The following is a 21,017-nucleotide window of genomic DNA, read 5'->3' as shown; positions in this document are numbered from 1 at the left end:
GGTGAAAAGTCAGCTCCCAGAACCCATAGAGAGACTAGAGGACCTGGGTTCTAATCCTATTTCTATCATCTTCTACTTTTATGACCTTGAGTGATTCACTTCATCTGCATGGGCCTCAGTTTCCCACTCTGTAAAATGAAGAGGTTAGTCCAGATATAAGGGCAGCTAAGTGATGAAGTGGATAGAACACTGGGTTTGGAATCAGGAAGACCAGAGTTGAAATCCAGCCTCAGATGCTTACCAGTTGTGTGACTCTGGGTAAGTCACTTCATCCTGTTTGCCTCAGTTTCCTCATCTGTCAAATGATCTGGAGAAGGAAATGGCAAACCACTCCATATCTTTGCCAAGCAAACCCCAAATGGGGTCTTGAGGAATCAGATATGACTGAACAACTGGATACCAGACAGCCTTTTTCCACCTCTAGCCAAATCTTCAGAGATGGGAAACTCACCACCTTATATGGCGGCCCATTACCTCTGGGGACAGTTCTGATTGTTAAAATGCTTTCACCTCTCAGTAGAACTACTGCTCCCAGTTCTGCCCCTGGAGTCAAGTAGAAAAAGTCTAATCCCTTTTTCATATGATAGCCCTTCGAATACTTGAAGACAGTCCCCTCCCCTCAAATCCCAGAAGCCTTCTCTTTTCCAACCTAAACATCCCTAGTTCCTCCAACTGATACTCATGGCACAGTTTCAAGTCCCCTCCCCTCTCCACCCCAGCTTCCTTCTTTGGATGTGCCAGTGAATCAAGTCCTGCCTAAAATGTAGCTCCCAGAAAGGAGCACAATACTACTCCAGATCTACCTAGAGTCCAGTAGTAAAACTGTCACGATCTGCCTCCAGACCCCCTTTCAGGCTTCCATTCCCATTCTCCTTCATCTGACCGTTCTGAAAGCTGATTACATATTGCCTAATGGGGCCCAGCTGGCTGACACCCAGCCAACTTGTCCTTGGCCCAGAACCCAAACTTTACAGTTCAAAACCAAAAGGGTGACCTCTATCTCTGTAGAGAATTTGATTCCCCTTCAATTCTTACAACCCCACCGCAGAAAAAGGACCCTTTCCTAAGCTGACTCATGAACAAGGTGAGACTTTTTCTGGGATCCTAGATTTAGGGCTGGAGCTTGGATATTGAAGAGTTGTTTTTCTATCATGTCTTTAAGGACTGCAAAGCATTTGTCTCATATTGCAGGCCAATTTCCTCAGGCGGGAGGGGAGAAAGCTGAGGCCCCAGAATATAGATGATGACTCACCCAAGGTCCTATAGGTGATAAGCCATCAAAACAATGTTGGAACTTTTGAACTTGGCTCCCCTGAGCCTAAACTAAGTCTGCTTCTCACTACACGGTGTTGTCTCTCTGACTTTAGGTCCCATTTTTCAACAAACTTAAAACCATCAAACATACTTTATAATTCAATACAAGTTTCATCTTCTACAGGAAGACTTTCCTAATTTTCCCCTCTCCCTCTCAAATGCTATTTCCCTCCCTCTAAACTATTTTGGGGAGGCAGTTAGGTGGCTCAGTGGATAGAGTGCTGGGCCTGGAGTCAGAAAGACCTGAGTTCAAATCCAGCCTCAGACACTTACTAAATGTGTGACCCTGGGTAAGTCACTTAACTTCAGTTTTCTTAGGACGTAATGGATACAGTACTGGTCCTGGTGTCAGGAAGACCTGAATTCAAATCCAACCTTAGATACTCACTACCTGTGTCACCCTGGGCAAGTGACTGAACCTCTGCTTGCCTTAATCCCCTGGAGAAGGAAATGATAAATCACTCCAGTTTTTTGCCAGGAAAATGCCATGGACAGTGTAGGTGATGAAGAGTTGGATAAGACAGAACAACAAAAACTACTTTGACTCCAGTTTGTAAATATTTCGTCTATACTTGTGTGTGTACTGGTGTCTCTTCCTTCAATGGAAGCTTCTTGAGGACAGAGACCATTTCATTTTTTTTTTTTGTCTTTGTATTCTCACAATGCCTGGCACATAGTAAGTGCTTAATAAAGGATGGTTGGTTGATTATGTATATGTCCAACTAGACAGGGAGCTCCTGGGTAGGCAGATGGGAGAGAATGGGGTAGAGATCATGTTATATTCTTAGCATCTGTTACAGTGCCAAGCAGGCTTGAGAAGGAGTATGATGGAAAGACTCTGGAAAGTACGTGGAATCTGAAGCAGGAGAGATCTGGGTATGAATTCTGTCTTGGACACACACCAACTGTGGGACTGAGCAAGTCACCTGATTCACCTCTGGGAGACTCAGTGTAAATGGGGATGAAACAATACCTAGAGAACCACCTGAAAGGGGTCTGGGGAGGCTCCAAGGAGATCATTTCTATGTAGAGCCTTAGGTAAATGTCAGCTCTTATTACTCAGCACAGCAGTTCTTCATTCATCTAGAGAAGACCTCAGAAGCCAACTCATCTACTGCCCCTCCCATTTTACAGTTGGGGAAACTGAATTCCAGGGAATTTAAGTCCAAAGTCATACAGGTACTGTCAGAGATGAGATGCTATTCTGCCCCCAGTGCTAGATAAAAGCTCTTGTCCCATACCACGTACTGGACCTTCAGTAAGAATCTGCTCCAAACAAGCAGGGCAGCCAGCTTTGGTTCCGGAAGGAAGACACAGAGGGGGTCTTCCCTCCTTGCTTCAGGGTTCCATTGAAGCGGTTCATTCCATCTGGATCCCAGGGCCTCAAGTAGTCTGACAGAGATCCTGACCTTGCCTCTGTAGTGAGTCTACAAGGCTTCTCTAGGATCATCTCTAGGGAGGTCATGTGTTCCCAGGCCAAGGACTCAGTTTGGACAGATTGACAAAGCCTCCTTCCATCAGAAACCTTGGGACTTGGAGGAGGAGGAGGGGGAAGAGGTGGAGGAGGAGGGAGAAGAGGGAGAGGAGGAGGAGAAGGAGAAAGGGGGAGGAGAAGGAAGAGGAATAGATGGAGGAAGAGGAGGGACAGGGGAAGGAAGGAGAGGAAGGGAGGAAGGGGGGAGGGGAAAAGGGGGGGACAAGGGAGATAGCTAGGAGGGGGAGAGGGCTCCAGCATTCTGTTTCCCTCAACTCCTGGGCTCAGCCCCAGGGCCTTGGAAAGTAGCCCAGTGGGGTTGGACAGAAAAGGAAGCCTGTGCCAAAGAGCAGGGAACAGTCAGGTCCCAGCACAGGCTGAGGGGGTGTTTTCTGGTAGAGAAGAGAGAGCCCCTGTTGGGAATGCAGCAGCCAGAGGGAACAGGCCCTGTGACCCAGAACCCAGCTGACACATGTGGAGTGTCCACATGCCCAGCAGCAGGAGCCAGGCCCTGCCAGGAGAACTCAGTAAGCTCAGGTCCTGGAAGGGCTGCTTCTATCACAGTCAGGAAGAGGAGAGAAACTGATGAGATCCCTGCTATGCCTTGACCCACCTTGGAGGTCGAATCATGGCAGCAGATACCTTTCCAAGACCACTGTGGGCCGCCCTTGAGAGTCCTCAGTACCAGGAAAAGTACAACTTCCCTTCCTTCTTCCTTCTCTCCTTTCCTTCCTTCCTCTCTTCCTTCCTTCCTCTTTCTTTCTTTCTTTCCTTTTTCTTTGTGTCTTTTTCTTCCTTCTTCTTTTCTCTCTTCCTTTTTCCTTCCTTCCTCTCTCTTTACTTCCTTCCTGTCTTCTTTCTCTCTTTCTTTCGTTTTCTTCTTCCCTCCCTCCCTCCCCTCATTCCCTTCTTTCTTTCCTTTCTTCTCTCTTTTCTTCCTTCCTTTCTTCTTTCCTTTCTTCCTTCCTTCCTTCTTTTCTCCTTCCTTTCTTTTTTCTCCTTCCTTTCTTTTTTTCTCCTTTTCTTTTTTCTTCCTTTTTTTTTCTCTCTCTCAAAAGTTTAATTAATGCCTTTTGTCTTTCTCCCTGTCTCTCATCCTCAATGAATCCACTTGGTATATTCATAAGGTCAGAGGGTCACAAAAGATGTGTCAGGCTTATTAGGCAAGTGACCAAACTTACATATGAAGCTTGAGGAGAAACGGAAGGTGACTCATGGAGCCTGATGATGCTAACTGTGTAATTCATAATGTGTGCTTTGTATGAAATTGCAACATGTTTTTATGTGGCATAAGTATTTGATATATATTGCTGTGTTAAGCATCACTGCTTATTATATATGCTTTTAAACAATATTATGGCATATGCTGGATGTTTCTACAGTGGATCTATATACATGGTCACTGAAAAACCTCAGTCTCTCTACATAGGCACACACACAAAAAAGGAGTCAAGAAAAAGTGACCAACAAAATGACCCCATTCAACAGTGTATGCAGCATTGGATGCCTGTAGTCCTCCACCCCTCTACTGAGAAGAAAGCAATGTGTTTCACCTTCTGTCAGGTCTTACTGTGTTTCTAGAAATTCCCCAAATTTTCCATTTCTTATGGTACAAGAGTACTCTCATCCATTTATTTATTATCATTTATTGTTTATTCCTCCCTCCCAAGAAATGGGCAGCTACTTGGTTGCCAGTCACTTGCCCAGGTGTTAGTTGGACTGATGACTTGAGCATGGTGGGGAGGGCTTGGGAGACAGGCCAGGCTAGTTCAGGTTAGTGTTTCTTTTCCTAGGGGCTACAGAAGACAGAAGCATTAATGAATCTTCTAGAGCTAAGAATGTATCTTTCAGTGGTCAAGAGCTGGGGGAGAGGAAGAGGAGAAGGAGATAGAGATGGGAATCAAACAGAGGGAAGAGATCAGAAACCTTTATGTTCTCTCTGTCCACAAACATACCACAACACACATTTGCATGAATACCCACACACACTGGCCTGGTCCACATACCGATGTGGATATGTACAATACAAGTGACGCTCCTTTCAGGAGGCCAGATGCACCAACCCAGGCAATTTGGTTAAATGTGGAAAGAATGATCCTGAGCACGTTGGTGCTGGTACAGGAGGATGACACTATAAGTCACACACACACACACACACACACACACACACACACACACACACTGTGTTTGCACATAGAATCACTACTACAAGCGGCAGAACCAGAAAGATGTTCTCCCTTCATGACCTCAGGCAATCGAATCCCTTCTTTTCTCTCTCGACTTATTTCTACACCTCTAAAGGCAAGGAATTGAGGGCAGCTAGGTGGATACAGCACCAGAAGACTCCTCTTCCTGGGTTCAAATCCAGCCTCACACACTTACTAGTTGTGTGACCCTAGACGTCACTAAACTCTGTTTGCCTCAGTTTCCTTATCTGTAAAATGAGCAGGAGAAGGAAATGGCAAACCGCACCAGTGTCATTGCCAAGAAAACTCCAAATGGGGTCACAAAATGTTAGAAATGACTGAACTACAGCTGGACAGGTGAGCTCTAAGGTCCTTTTCTGTTAGAATTCTTATGATTTCTCTGCCTCTGTCTGGACATGTACAGGGCACAATACACACACATTTACATCAAAACTATCACGCAATTCACATTCATAGGCTTAAGAAAGAACGTAAAAGGCCCTTCCTTATTGTTATATTCTGCAAACCAGTCCAGATAAAAACAACACACTTTCCCTGACTCCAACGGAAGTGAACGGAGCAGTGGAGGACGCAGAGAACTGGCTTTGGAGTCAGAAACTCTGAATTGGAATCCTTTGTTACCAACTACCTGTGAGATCTGGGGCAAATCACCACTGCTCTGAACCTCAGTTTCCCCATCTCTAAAATAGGAGACTTGCCTAGACGGGTCTCTAGAGTCACTTCCGGCTCTAATCTATGATCCTAGGAAGGATCTCAACCTAGACTACAAAGCAGGGAAAGCCTCAGTTTCCTTGTTTATAAAATCACCCACAATAGATGATTTCTAAGGTCTCTTCCATTTCTAAGATTCAGTAATCTTCCCTGGAACTCGTTATGCATAGGGATGGAGATGCAGATCCCACCTGCTTCAGTTTCACCTATTTTCCCCTTATGATTTATTCCTCATTCACTCTCCTCCCCCTTGCCCACCACACATCCCAGCCCCTAACCCTTCCCATCCCTCCTAATGCTGCCCAATGGGATCTCCCATTCACACCTTCTTGGAGGGGGAGCACCACACCTGTGGCTCAGGAAAACCTCTTGTCCCCAATAAGTGATTATAGCCACTGCCAGCAGCCTCCCTCCTGCCTCTCCTCAGCTTCTGGGCTGGCATCCAGCCTCCTAGCCAGAAACAGAAAGGAGAGGCAGCCACTGATGGCCTCCCACAGATCAGAGAACAGATCTGGGGCTGTGTTCACGTGTCCCACTAGCACACACTGCATGGCCCGACCAGGACCAGAGCAGCCACACTGCTACATGCCGCAGGCTTTCTGTCTGCACTAAAACCTCCCATTAGGAAGGGGAGGCTGCCCAGGCACTGGCTCAGGCCAGCAGAGATCCCAAGCCCCAAACACACAGATCCCCAAAGAAGAGCCCGTGGGGGCAGAAGCAGCCCTGCCAGGTCAGAGCTCAGGGCCAAACCCTCAGGCTGCAGTTGGGAAGGGCCCCTACCCAAAGACACAGAAAGAGCCCCTAGGATTACCAACAGCAATGAGCATCTGCTTTAGTGAAAGGAGATCATCTCCAGATTTATAGAGGGAGGAGGAGAGGAAAGGGAGAAAGAGGAGGATAGAGAGGAGGAGGAGGCTGGGAAATAATCCAACAGGGGAAAAAAACATTGTTATTTGTTGTGGCTGGAAGTAGGGTAGAAAGAACACAAGATTTGGATTCAAAAAGATCTGGGTTAGAATCCTGGATCTGCTACTCAGCTACTGCATTCATGTAAAGTCATGTAAAGTCTCTCCCTCTTCGAGACTCAATTTTCTCTTCTGTAAAAATGAAAAGGCCGAACTAAGTTGTTCCCTAAGATCCTCCGAAGGTCTGAGTCCTTATAATCCTGTGTATGGAATGTTTCTTCTCCCCTCTTTGAAAGCCAAGCTCAGTGCCACCTTTTCCATGAAGCCTTCCCTGATTCCCCCAGGGCTACTTCTTTTTCCTCACCTTTGGACATCACATATCACTTTATACTTTTTTTTATATCCTTGTCATGTGTTATTTTGTACGATAATTATCCATGTATGAGTCCTATCTCTCTGTAAGACAGACTATAAGCTCCCTGCGGGCAAGGACTAGGTCAGCATCGTTCCCTTTCAGTACATGCACAGCACTCTCTGCCCATGAAGTGGGTGCTTAATCAGTGTCTGTTGGATTAAACAGGAATCCCCCAGCCCTTGGAGATTGGGGAGCTGGGAGTGGCCAGGGAGGGCTCCCCATGACTTCCAACCAGCTGTTCTCCGGTTTGTACATTACCCTAAGGCATCATGACCTGGCTGAATGTCAGCAAAAACTCAAGGGGTTCTTCCAGACAGAGTGCTTTTAGCCTCTGGCAGCGTCTGCGCTGAGCTTCCCTTGGGAGTGACTGGGGGGGAAGGGGAGGGAGCAGGGAGGAAGGTACCCTGGAAAACAAGACTGGTGAGAACAGAGGGGAGTGGGCAAGCAAAGCTGGGGGATGGAGCTGATCCTTGAATCATGGACTCTCATTGGCTTTGGGCTTTCCTTTTCCCCAGTGGATGGATGTCAGATTTGAGAGCTAGAAAAGACACCTGGCAATCATACAGGTCAGAGGTTCTAACTTGTTTGGGGGCCATGGACCCCTCTGGTAGTCTAGTGAAACCTATGATCTCCTTCTCAAAATCATGTTTGTTGCCTCAGTTCCTAATTGGAATGCTCACTTTCAATTGCAGGTTAGTGAGAAGAAAGGTGTAGTTGTTTCCTCATCCAAATTCATGAACCCTGTGAAATCTAGACTGCAGGTAAAGACCCCTGATCTAGTCTAACACCCTTATTTTATAGATAAGGGAAACTGAGATCTAGAAAGTTAAGTGACCTCTCCAAAGTCACACTGGCAGTGAGTGGTCCAACCAGGATTTCAACCCAGGTTTTTGGATTTCAAATCTAATGTTCTTTTCTACTCCTGGAGAAAGGGTCTCTGCTTCCAGGGGAGGGAGACTGGGGGGTGGAGGCCTGGGGGGCTGCTCACTTAAGGTCTCCCAAAGGACTGATACAAAGTCTCTTTGTGGATCCCAGAGAGCCTGAGGATGGGGTGGGGGGAATCCTCTTCCTCCTCCCTCTGCCTTCCCACCCCCCAGCTCAGCTCCAAAGAGCCCAGGAGACTGAAACCTTGGCTCAGAGGGAGGGCTTATACACCATCTGTCCATCCATTCCCCCTCCCATACCAAACTGCAGTGGTTTCTCTACTCTGCTCCTTCCCCTCCCTACATGAGCTTGGGCAGAGCTCATCCCACCATGGAATACATGACCAGAGCCTCCCAAGAAGAGAGGTGTCTCTGGGGTTCTCCAAAAGAAGCTTGGGGGACCCCTCACCTCACCCTCAAGGCCTCTTCCCACTCACTCCTCCACCCACCCTTCACACCCGCAAGTGATAAAAACAGCCTGCACAGCTTCTGGGATGCATTTGACATCCTCTTCTCCCCTGCCATTCCTCCCCTCCCCCCCCCCCCCCAAGTAGAGAAGGCAGAATCCTGGACTCCAGCCAAAGCCACCGTCTCCAGTCTAATTCTCTGCCCTGGAGCCAACAGTACCAATCTGGGGCCTGAATACACACACACACACACACACACACACACACACACACACACACACACACACACACACACACACACACACACCCGCTCACTCACTCATGTAGTGATATCCAGTCAGACAAGCATTCTGGCCCCCAACAGTATACACAAACACATCCCTAGACCCTGTGCCCCCAGAGGATGAAGGGGGAAGGAGAAACCAATCAGGAAACCCACTTGACTTGTCTGAAATGGCAACAGTTTGTGAACCGCTGCCAAGAAAAGCTCTGAGAAGGGAAGGGAGGGGAGGGAAGGGGAGCCTCCACAGGACCAGAGTGTCTTCTTCAAGATGCAGAGAGTGTTTGATAACCGAGTTGTGGGAGACTCACTAGGCAGGTTTCTCTGTCATCCGGTGTGGGGGACGTGCTGTGGCCGCTTCTAAGCAGTCACCCAGGGCCTGGCTTCCCCTGAACAAGCACCCCACCCAAACCACCCACATCTTGGCAAGGGGACATAGGGCATCCACCCTAACTGGACCAGGATCCAGTTCTTCCCCAGGGAGTGGGAGGCCGGGCCTCTCTTCTGGCTCTCTCCCACTCCTTTGGGACATGCTGCTGAATTCTTGATTCTCTGAGACCAGGGGAGGAGAGAGATCAGTCAGGCAGTAAATACACACTTATTAAGCAGCTTCTTTGTGCCAGGTATTGTGCTAAGTGCTAAGGGATACAAAGAAAGGTGAAAACAATCTCTCTCCTCAGTGTTCAGTCTAATATGGGAGGCAGATGACATGAAAACAGCTAGGTACAAACAAGTTATGGTCAGGGAATGCAGAGGCAGGGGATCTTAGTCCTAGTGACTATTTCAAATCTCTGGGCCTCAGTTTCCTCACCTGTAATATGGATGATCACTATTCAACCCTCTCACTGAAGTTCCTAAGTACAACTCTACTATCATATGGGTTTCTATTGAAGGAATCGACCTGCCAAGTGCCTAGTGAGTATTCCAGGCCTTAAATGCCAGAGGGTTTGTTTCCAATCTAAGAGTGATCAATGAGAGCTTGGCCATTTCAGGAAGGCTCCATGGAGGGATTGGGCCTTGAAGGAAGTGTATGCTGACTTAGACTCTTTAGTTCATCTGAGTTTAGCCCCCACTAAAGGATCCCTCTGACACATATCCCTGCGCCCCCTTACCATAATATCTGACATGCAGTAGGTTCTTAATAAATGCTCAGCAAATGAATTCATCAGACCCAAGCTGAAGGGTTACTGTTTTCCCTTTCTAAAGAAGATCCAGGCAAGTCTCCTAGATACTAGGGGCATCATGCCAGATCTGAATCATCATTTTCTTTTAAAAATAAGTTATTAAAAGCTTAATATCAAATAGCACTACAACCAACTAAACTCGCTTAGTAACTATTTATATGGAAATTTGTTTCAACATGCGAAGTATCATGGGTTTTTTCCTAGTTCTTCCCTCAACATTCTTATCAGAATGCTGTGTTCGCCCACTATCCGCCCTTAACATTTCCTCTTACCCAATGGTAGTGAGAGTGTGTTCTATCTTTCAGGTTTTGCTTTTATCTCCTTGCATTATTTCTTAAAGGCAGCTCAGGATCTACTCCATGAACCGTTTAGAAAAAGTTGCTTCAGGGCAGAGTAGGGAGGGGAAGGAGCTTTAGCAATTGGGCAAACAGGTGGTGCCAGGCTGTCGTGGGTGAAGGGCAGGAACAAAGGACAGGACCCACAAGGAGAACAAACACAGAGAGGTCCCTCCCAGAGTCTGGGACTTCCAAAAACAGCTGAGATGATAGAGAAGCATCAGGTAAGTGAGGTTAAAATCTGGTGTACCAGCCCTTCCATGGACTAGAAGGTGAGGAACACAGGATAACATGCACACAACTCCAGACTTCGGCCTTGGGGAAGAGGAAAAGGGCTTGGCCAAGGCAGGCTGTGCATAAGACCTAGTGGAGGTGAGCGAGGGGTATGGGGCTCCTCTAGGCTGCTTGCCTGCCCTCTACTTGGCAGGATCTGCTGGCAGAGATGTGAGATTCTTGCCCTCTTACCCGGGTGAAACCCTGCAGGTGGGAGTGTCATGTAACTGGCACCCGCAGAGAACCCTTTGAAGATGGAAAATGGGCCACATCTGTGTGCTGCTGTCACTTATCACTAAGTTATTGTTGCTTCTGTCATCCAGACTGGGTTGGGGATACCTGGCCTGGGTTGCCACAGAGGGGACCCTAACCTAGTACCAGTGGCTTGGGAAGCATGGAAAATGGGACCTCTGATCAATATTTGTGTACAGCTGTGGGCGTGGAAACCCCATCTTTTCTCTAGAGGACATTCTGTGGATGACCCAACAACTCCTTGTAGTAGAATATCAGAGCTCAGAAGCTATGGTGTAAAACCTCCTAAAAGGGGAAATCAAGGGGAATGGAAACCCAGGATCTTTGATTTGGAAAGGATTTAACTATTCCTCCATCCAACCTACACCCCCATGCAGGTATTTCTGCTACAGTTTCCAGATAGGAAGATTCTGCTTGTATATGTCCAAAGAGCAGGGAGCTCACTGCTTTGCAAAGCAGCCCGTTTCATTGTTAGACAGTTTCAGTCGTTACTTGATAATAAGCCAAAATCTGCTCCCTTGTAACTTCTACCAAATAACCCTAAAGGAACAAAAGTAGTTTGTGGGAGAGCTAGGAGTAGCCCTCAGGAAAGGCTGACTCTAAACATAGGGTGGCACATTGCCTTCAACCTTGCTAGAGATAAAGGAAGGAAGTGAGAGGGAGCAGGAGTTGGCCCCCCTGCTCTCTGCTCCCCTCTCTAAGGATCACAGAGATTTAGGGGCTACACCTGGCTGCCTTAGACCTTGGTTCAGAGCCTTCTAGGGCTGGCCACAGTTCAGCCTGGGCTCATTCCTTCCACCCTTGGGTTTGGAGCCAGGATGGAATGAAGGTCACTGCCAACCCAGCCTTCCCATGGCCTGTGGCTTTCCCTCTGAGGTCTCCCACCAAGGACAGATCCAGGCCCCTCCAGTGGTTCACAGCACCTAGATAGCCATGTAGTCAACTAAGCCCCAATGCACATCTCACATTGGAAGTGGGAGAATCCTTGGCTATGCTAAGATTTTGGGTGCCCCCCTCAACTCTTCCCTTCCTCCTCCTGATTTTTCTCTTTGATATAGTCAAAATGACATCCCCATTCTAAGGTGAAGCCTCATGGGAAGGCTCCTCAGCAGGAGTCAGGAGATCCCGAACCCTTTTCTAGCCATAACTCCCTCTGTGCCCTTGGCCAATCACTTTCCTCTCTGGATCTCAGTTTCCTTTTCTGTAACAGGAGGAGTTAGATGATGTCTAAGAACTCCTCCAGTTCTGACATGCTATGACCTTTTCCTTGGCTATATGTCCTGGGCAAGGGCAGAGAGGGAATGGGGGTGACCACAGACATCAAAGGGTTTCTTGTTTCCTAAACTTTTAACAAGAAGTTGCCAGGTTGAAACCTTGAGCATCTGGGCCCTCAGTAGCTAGCTCCCTGGTCCATTTCACATTTCACTGCTCTGCTCCATTCTCCTCGGAGATGACAAAGATACCACCCCTCCCAACACACGCACAGTCCACAAAGCACACTCGTGCCCAGTTCCACAAGAGGCACCCCTCCCAGAGGGCACCTTTGTCCTGCAGACCACACACACACACATCAGACCTTCAGGTCTTTTTTCCTCCAATAAGCAAACCAATGAGGCACATTCTGGCTCCTCCCCTCAGCACCTTGAGACCCTGGAAGTGTGTGGGGGGGTGGGGTGGGGGGGGGATGTCACTCACCGGGTAGCCGAACTTTCCATCTGGGGTTCTTGTCATCCATGAGGACTGTCCAGCCTGTGAGCAGCCAGCCAGAGGGGTGTGCTCTGGACTACCAGCAGGGGTGAGGGGATGGGGTTGCTGGGGCCTCAGTCATCCAACAGCTAACTCCAGAAAGGGGGAGGGGAGAGGACATGAGGGGAGAGGAGGACAAGAGGAAACTTTCTCTCTCTTGTTTGGTTTTGGATTCTGTTTCAGAAGCAAACTCTCTGAGTGAAGTCAGTTTAAAAAGAAAAGAAAAGGTTTGAGAGAGAGAGAGAGAGAGAGAGAGAGAGAGAGAGAGAGAGAGAGAGAGCCGAAGCCACAGCCAAACCACACATGAGAGGCCCTCCTCCTGCTGCTGCTCCCTCCCCCGCTCGGAGCTCTGACTCCCAGGCCAGCAAGCCTCCAGCAGCCCGCCTGCCCACTCCCCAGCCTCAGCTCCAGTCCTGTGTCTGCCACAGCTCCAACCCAGACTATACCCAGGCTGCGATCCTGCTCTGGTCACTTCCTGCTTTCCCTGCAAATCTGTCTGGACTTCCAAGAGATGTGCTTCTCAGAAGGTGACTCAGTGGGGGCACTGATTCTTAACTGCGAACCCTGACAGTTTCCTTTGCTCCCTCCTCGTAACTCACAGGAGAAATTCTGCAAAGGGAGCTGGGGGGATGTACAGGGTGGGGGGGGGGGGGGAGAGGGGCGAGGACTCACCAAGGGGGCCAAGATTTTCCTAAGAATAGTCTTTCAACCCCTCCTTCCCCAAGCTTGAGATTACACACATACTCAGATGCGGAGCTGGGATTGGAACCCAGGTCCTCAGACTTCCCATTCCCACCCTCTTTCCTCCTCATCTCTGCCTGAGAGATGAAAAAAAGGGCACTGGTTTTGGCCCTACCTTTTCTGCCTGCTTCCTGGGTGACCTTGAGCAAGTCATTTCTCCTGTCTCCAGTTTCTTCATCTATAAAATGAGGAGATTCCAGTTTCAAACCCATGCTCATGCTGTATTTACTATATTCATGTATTTAAATATGTTTACATGTTATATTTACTATATACATCTAAATGACAGGGTAAAAGGATAAGATTGTGTAAGGTTAAGATCTAGAAGGGACCTTAGGAATCATAGGATCATAGATTTAGGGCTGGAGAGGACTTTGAAGCCAGTGAGTCCAATCCTCTTCTTTAACAGATAAGAAAGTGAGCCTGGGAGAGGTTGAGGGACTTGTCTAAGGTCATACAGCTAGTAGATATTTGAGGAAGGAATCAAACCCAGATTTTCTTGATTAAAAACCAGTGCTCATACCAAGGCCATCTAATACAAGTGCTCCATTTTACAGATGAGGAAACTGAGGCTGAATCACGCAAAACTGTGTCGGTTGCAGAATTTGAACCCAGACTTCCCTACTCAAGGGCCAATGCTCATTCTGCTATCCTGTTACTTCTGATGAGAAGGAAAGAAGGTTGTAGGCTTCTGATGGAAGCATCAAGAATAGGGGACACCGGGATATGATAGGGAGGGGGATAGTGGCAGTTACGGAGGTCCAGTCCCAGGGTTGGGGTCAGAGCTTGGTCAGGGGTCATTGTCACATTGTCACAGAGGATGAGGTATCAAGGAAGAAGGATGTGCTCTCGTGCTGAGAGGGATTTCAGGGGAAAACCAAGGAGATGGTTGGAGGAAACATTCCTAAGCTTAGAGATATTCCACGCTCTTTATCTCCTTGGGGGAGGTAGAAGCACAAGGGTTGGTGTTGGGGTGACAGACAACAGGGTTCTCTAAGGCCTTCCACTGATCACTGCTTCTCATTAGAGGGTCCTGAAAGTAGAGATTGAGAGACAGGACATTAGAAACGATCTAATCCAACTTTCCCATTTTAGAGATGAGGAAACTGAGAGTCAGAGAGAAAGAGAGAGAGTTAAATGAATTTGCCTAAGGCTTCACAGACAGGAAATAGACAAGTAGGGATTTGCACCCAGGTCCTCTGAGTTCAAACACAACACTGACTCAGTTGCCCCTTGATGGTTTCAGATCTCAGTGCCACTCTTGGGACCTTGGGTAAATCACTTTTCCTCCTCAGGCCTCAGTGATCTCATCTGTAAAATGGATTGGAATAGACAGTCTCCAAGATCTGGGCTACTCTAAACCCCATAAGCTTATGTGACTGTGAATCCTGACAGTACCCTCTGTTCCAGGTGGCCCATGCTGTCCAAACACAAGTCTTGACAATCTTCAAGGTCCATTCAGCACAAGTGCCACCTGCTCCAGGAAGTCTGTCTTGGCCACCTTGGTCTAGATTCATCTCCCTCTTCTCCAAAATCCTTCAGTACTTTACTGCTCACACCTCACAGAGGAACACCCTTTTTTTGTTTCTTTATTTTTTTTTTTGAGGCAATCAGGATTAAGTGACTTGTCTGGAGTCATGCAGCTAGTAAATATCCATTGTCTGAGGAAGGATTTGAACTCAGGTCCTCCTGATTTGAGCCATCTAAACTGCCCCAATATCCCCTTTTTCCAAACATGTTTGAGGTTTTTTAGGCAATGAGTACTCCCTGGGTAGGACTCATACTAAGAGCACTACAGTGATGGTGTAACCTTGGGCAAGTCACCACCTCTCTAGACCTCAACCTCTTCTTTTGTGAAATAAGGAGTTTGGACTGAATGACTTCTAAGGTCCCTTCCAGGTCTTACGCCATAATCCTACGTCATGTGGTCATAATCTTCTGTCATGTGGTCATGTGTACATGCATAAAGACAAACATATTCAATCTCTGTCTCTTCTCTCTCCTTTCCTCCCTCCCTTTCCCTGTCTCTGTCTCTGTCTCTGTCTCTGTCTCTCTCTCTCTCTATCTCTCTCTCTTCTCTCTCTCTCTCTCTGCTTCTTTTGTGTCTGTTTGTTTCTGGTCTTGAACCATCATATAATTAATGTGGAGAACTCTCAGAGTGGAAAACTCCCTTCACAGATACAAATCGGCAACTCTTCACTGAGTGTTTAAGTACTTTATTCATTGTCATGAAACAAGGAAGAGAGAAGAGAAGAGAAAGGAGGAGGAGAGGGAAGGTAAGGAAGAAAAAAAGAAGAGTGGAGAGGGAAGGTGGGGGAAGAAAGGAGGAAGGAGAAAGAGAGGGAGAGATGATGGAGAGACAGAGAACAGAGAGAGAAAAAGAGAGAGTGACAAAGACAGATAGAGAGACAGAGAGAGACAGAGATTCATTCCTCCCTTATGAGGTGCTATGCTAAGCATGGACAACACAAATACCAGTGAAAAGTTGGTTGTTGCCTTTGGGGAGTGTCCATTGTGATAAGGGAAGACATCACATAAAACAGAGGCTTTAAGAGGGGCAATTCTACAGAGATGGACTGGAATGGTTGGCCATACAGATATGTCTTAAACACTTCTCTATCCCCCCACCCCAGTTCCCTTATGACCCTTGTACCCTAAGATGAGAAACAGCTGCTGATCATTAAAGCCTTCAATACTCTTCTTGCTCATTCATTGACTGACTGGATGTTTAGACACCCAGGTGTGATGTAAAAAGGCACCAGATTGAGAGTTAGGAGTCCTGGTTCCAGGGGTGTGCTGATAAATGTTTAACTACCAGTTCTTGGGGGGGGGGCGAGGCACCACAACATACTTTTAAATTTAACCTGTATTACTATTAACATTGTCTCCATCACCTTCTTAAGTCTAGAGGTCAACAAAATAAGTTAAACCCTAATTTGTAGCATTTATTTATTTCCCAGGTATAAAGGTGCACCATGAACGTCTAACAATCAACTCCCCAAATCCAGTAGGACCTGACTTCAGAATGCCTTTGCCTGGCTGTGACACTTGTAGGCTGTGTGCTCACCTAATCTCTCTGTGTACTGGGGGAAACAGGGCTTGTCCTCTGGACTTCCCAAGGCTGTTGGGAGGGGAAGTGCTTTCTAAATATTCAAGTACTACAGAGATAGGAATTATTACTGAGTAACCAACAAATGCCACAATCTCAAATTCACTCTTGATATCATTTAGGCTACTCCTTGTCATATCGGGAGGAAAATGGGGCTCAGAGAAGCGCCACTTGTTCAAGGCCATGTGGCTAGAAACGAGAAGTGCTGGGAATCGAATGCAGAGCTCTAACAATTTTCCAAGTATCAGACTGGGGGTGATGTAGGGGGCAGGGAGAACCAGTTGGCTGACTTTTCAGGGAGAACTCTATGGAGGGGGTTACCCCAAGCCGGGGACCCAACATTAGGGCCCATCCACATGGCTGCTGGGTTCACCAGAGCTTTGGTGCTCTCTCTACTAGAAGAACTTGGACCTGCTCTGGAGCTGGGCCATCAGGCTCCTGGGCATCATCTCTGAGAAGCCAGATGCATCAGGGAGGGGCCTCAAGACATCAGCAGAGTCCTCCTGAGTGTGACCCTCATTCCACTCCCCACTACACACACACACGCACACGCACACACACACACATACACACACGTACATGTACACATGCATGCACACACACGTATAAGGTTAGAACCGGACCCTTGAGAATGTATCAGAACAGAAGACACAGTGGAGAGGGAGGTTCTGGCCCCAATCTGGCTTCCAGGTTAGGGATGCAGCAGTGTGGGAGTGGGGAAGGTGGTACAGGAAAAACAATACTGAATTTGGAGTTGGGGGACCTGGGTTTGAATCATGATTCTGTATCTTCTATATGACCTTGAGTAGGAAACTGTGCAAGACTCAGTTTTCTCATCTGTAAAATGGAGATAAAACTATTACCTATCCATGAAGGCTAATGTGAGAATAAAAATGAGATAAGAATTGTAAAGGACTTTGTAAACCTTAGCACATCATATAAATGCTAGTTACTACTACTACTGCTACTGCTGCTACTACTACTACTACTACTACTACTACTACTACTACTACTACTACTACTACTACTACTACCACTACTACTACTACCACCACTACTACTACCACTACTACTACCCAGATCTCCCTGACTCCAGCTCCTGCTCTATCCAATATGCTTCCCAAAGTGATTTGACTAGATAGTCTTTCAGATCCTTTCTTGCTTTAACACAGTCTAGACAACCATCTAAGGTGTGAGATGTCTGTTCCCATTGTGTCTTTGGGGAAAAGAGCCAATATTTTAACCCTGACCATCTGATCTCAGACCAACAGACTGATGTTAAAACATGAACTGAAGAAATTGTATGTGTGCATGTATGTCACACAATCCAACCCAGATATCCACTTTCACAAGGGGAACAACCCAGCAGGGTTCAGCAATCTTTCCTCAGACTCATCATAGGCCAAGCCCTCTTTTTCTCACATCTAATCATCTTGGAACTGACACAAATCATTTGCACCATCTGAGAAATTTTCCAGCCACATTCTATTAAATTGCAATCCAAAGATGAGGGACTTGGCAACAAGCTATGACCTACTGATCTCTGCCTTTGTTTTTTTTGGGGGGGGAGGGTAAGGGAGTGTCAGGGGGATGGGTGACCTGTGCTTTCTTGCTGATTTGAGGCACTTCTAGCAAGGGTCATTAACTTGGTGATGTCAGTGTTGGCCTTTTGAATTTTCCTAGGTTGGACATGTCTGCCTTCTTTGGCTGGAGACCAAGTTCTCTCCATGGGGCTAAGAGCCAGCAAAGGCATAATTCCAAAGAAGGGTGAGCCTTGGTTGGGTGACTCAGGTAAAGCCTACTCCCTGGGCTGCCCCCATCACATAGAATCACAGAACTGAGAATTGGGAAGGACCTCAGCAGCCATCCAGTCCATGCCGTACCCACAATAACATTCTGGTTAGTCTCCTTACTCATCTTTAGGCATTCCATAATGGGGTGACTCCAGCCTGCTGGCTGTTCCTCACACACAACACTCCATCTCCCATCGCCGTAGTACTGTTAGCCTCCCATACTTGGGATGCCCTCCCTCTTCACCTCCATCTCTTCATTCTTCTGGGCTGCCTTCAAGATTCAGCCCAAATCCTGCCTCCTGAAAGGGAGGACTCTCTTCCTGGTCCCCCAGCTGCTAGTGCGTTCCCTCTGAGATCACTTCTCATCCACTCTTTATGTCCTGTATGTATCTACTTACTTATACGTTGTCTTTCCTTGAGGGCAGGGACAGTTTTTTCTTTTCTTTGTATCCCTAATGCCTTAGCATGGTGCCTGACACATAATAAGCTTTTGCAGCTTGTTTGTTGTTAAACTATCCTCTGCTTGAGGAAGCCCAATGACGTCCAGGCAGCCTAGTTCACTTTTGGACAGCTCTAATTGTTAGAAAGTTTTTTCCTGACATCAATCCTCAGTTTACCTCTTTGTAACTTTACTCTTTACTCCTGTTTATACCTTCTGGAGACCAAAAGAATGAATTCCTTTTCTATATAACAGATATTCTAACACTCAAACATGGCTACATATGGCTTTCTCAGAAATCTCTTCTTCAAGGCTAAACATGCTCAGCTTCTTTCACTGATTCTCATAATACCTGCAACTCGAGGACCCTTCCCCAGACTGACTGCATTCCTCTGCATGCTTTCCAGCTTATCAAAATCCTTCCTAGATGTGGTACCTGGAGCTGAAGATGATACTCCGAATATAGTCTGACTGAGACAGAGTACAAGAGGACAATCACCTCCTTATTCCTCAAAGAGAGAGGAAGTACATTGTAGTGGATGGGGAACTGGTTCATGGGCCAGGAAGACCTGGGTTCGAATCCTAGCTCACATACCTAGCCAATGTGCCACCCTGAGCAAGTCACTGAACTCTTCAGTGCCCTAGGCAACTCTCTCTTATTTAGAGAAGGTGCTGACCTGCACTGGAGAGGGAATTTCCTCACCTGTCTGAGTTATTTGTGAGTGAAGTATTCCAAAGTAAGCTTCATTTTATCCCCAGTCAAGCATTACACTGCCCAAGGAGAGCAAACATTATTTTAGCCATGGCTTTCTCCTTCTTCTTTCTCCTCCTTTCTTTCTTCTTCTGTTTCTTCTTCTTCCCCCTGCCCCCAGCCTCTGCCTTTATGGATCCCAGGAACTTAGCTTCCCCAAAGCCTATTTGCATCACATGCCCCTTTCTTTTCTATCAATAAATTCAGTTGAAAAGGTGTGTGTGTGTGTGTGTGCATGCAATAAATACTGGGAAAAATAAATAATAGCTCACATATCTATAACCCTTTAAGGGTTATAAATAACATTCCCCACCATATAAAAGAGCAGGGAATGCAAAGATCACTATCCCCATTTTAAAGATGAGGAAATTGAGGCTTAAAAGGGGGAAGTGACTTTCCCAAAGTCACACAGCTACTAAGGGTCAGAGCCTGAATTCGAACCTAGATCTCCCACCTCCATCCCAGTGCTCTTTGTAAGACTTGGAGCCTCCTCCCCCCAAAAAGGCTCCTCCCAATCAGTCACCAGGTATAAAGGTCTTTTTTATCTTTTGTGCCATTATGAAACTACTTGTAGTTGATGGCTGGTTGATTCATGTGTTTTTATTAAGTATCCATGCAAATGTCTTTTGTCCTTTACTAAATCAGCCACAAAATCAATGTGGTACCTAAAAAAAATCTTTATTGGTGGGATATCTGAACATTTTTTCTAGCTTGCGTGTAAAAAGGAAATTGGCCACAGGAAAAGTAGTTTCATAATCAAAATGGAGGAAAAAACAGGTCTCTGCATTGCCAACCACTTGTATGATAAGAAGGTTTGTTCTGGGATATGCCATTGGGTTCAGATCACAACTCTGCACATATCTTCGGGGTGACCTTGGGTGAGTGACTTCCCCTCTCTGATTCAGTAAAAAAAATCAGTGTTAGGGGATGGAAGAGGGGAGGTTAGCTAGATGATCGCTATTATGCTTTTAGCTTTACATCTTATAATCAACTGATATGAACAAAACTGATATGAATCTTAGGTCCAAGGGACTCTGATGAGCATAGGGAGGGGCTGAAAGCTTCTGTTGGCTTATAGAAACGTTGAAGTCCATCTGAAGACACCTTCCTACACACACAGTCTTCTGGTCTTAGCTCCTACAACCTGGCCACAAATGACTCTTCCCAATCTGTTTAAGAGTTTTAGGGAGATCGACACTATTAATTGGTTTGAAATCAAAGCTTGAGGCCTCCCAAGTCCTAATTCAGCCTGAAAGGTGGGGAGAGGATAATGACTGCAAATGTGTTTTTGTATGCCATTTTGTTTTGCAAATCATTCCAAGGAAGGAGAGGAAAAGGCCAAAACCTGAACCAATGCCATCTCCTTTCCGCCTCCTCCTGACCCTCTTCCCCCACACTCCCACAGAACTGTTTGGCAATGGGAACTAGCAGCTTCCCCAGTGGCCAATGTTAAACACTCTGTGGCAGTGTCTGGTCTGAGTAAATCTTGGGAAAGCCTTAATGATATCTAGAGTTAGGTTGTCCCAACTATGATTCTCCCATCTTCTAGCCCAGAAAATGATAGCTAGAATTTATATGGCCTTTTAAGATACAATACACCTTACATACTTTATCTCATTTGATCCTCACAACAACTTTGCACCATGGGTGCTATTTTTATCCCTGGTTTACAGATGTGGAAACTAAGGCTGCACGAGGATAAGTGACTAGCCTTGGTTGCATAGTTTCTGGGCACTCCTATCAGGGTCCTTTCTCTGG

General features: G+C 46.8%; 1 protein-coding gene and 1 long non-coding RNA gene across 5 annotated transcripts in view; one reads left to right on the top strand and one right to left on the bottom strand.

Moving 5' to 3' along the window:
* Positions 1 to 21,017, bottom strand: part of GSE1 (Gse1 coiled-coil protein) — a 795,746-nt gene that overhangs the window by 406,215 nt on the left and 368,514 nt on the right. The window lies entirely within an intron of this gene.
* Positions 12,529 to 20,265, top strand: LOC140521318 (uncharacterized). Its single transcript, XR_011972876.1, has 2 exons — positions 12,529 to 12,953; positions 16,128 to 20,265. It is a non-coding gene; the product is annotated as an uncharacterized lncRNA (long non-coding RNA).

Source organism: Notamacropus eugenii, chromosome 1 (assembly GCF_028372415.1).
Source record: "Notamacropus eugenii isolate mMacEug1 chromosome 1, mMacEug1.pri_v2, whole genome shotgun sequence".
Classification (NCBI taxonomy): domain Eukaryota; kingdom Metazoa; phylum Chordata; class Mammalia; order Diprotodontia; family Macropodidae; genus Notamacropus; species Notamacropus eugenii.
This window is presented reverse-complemented; position numbering and strand designations above follow the sequence as displayed.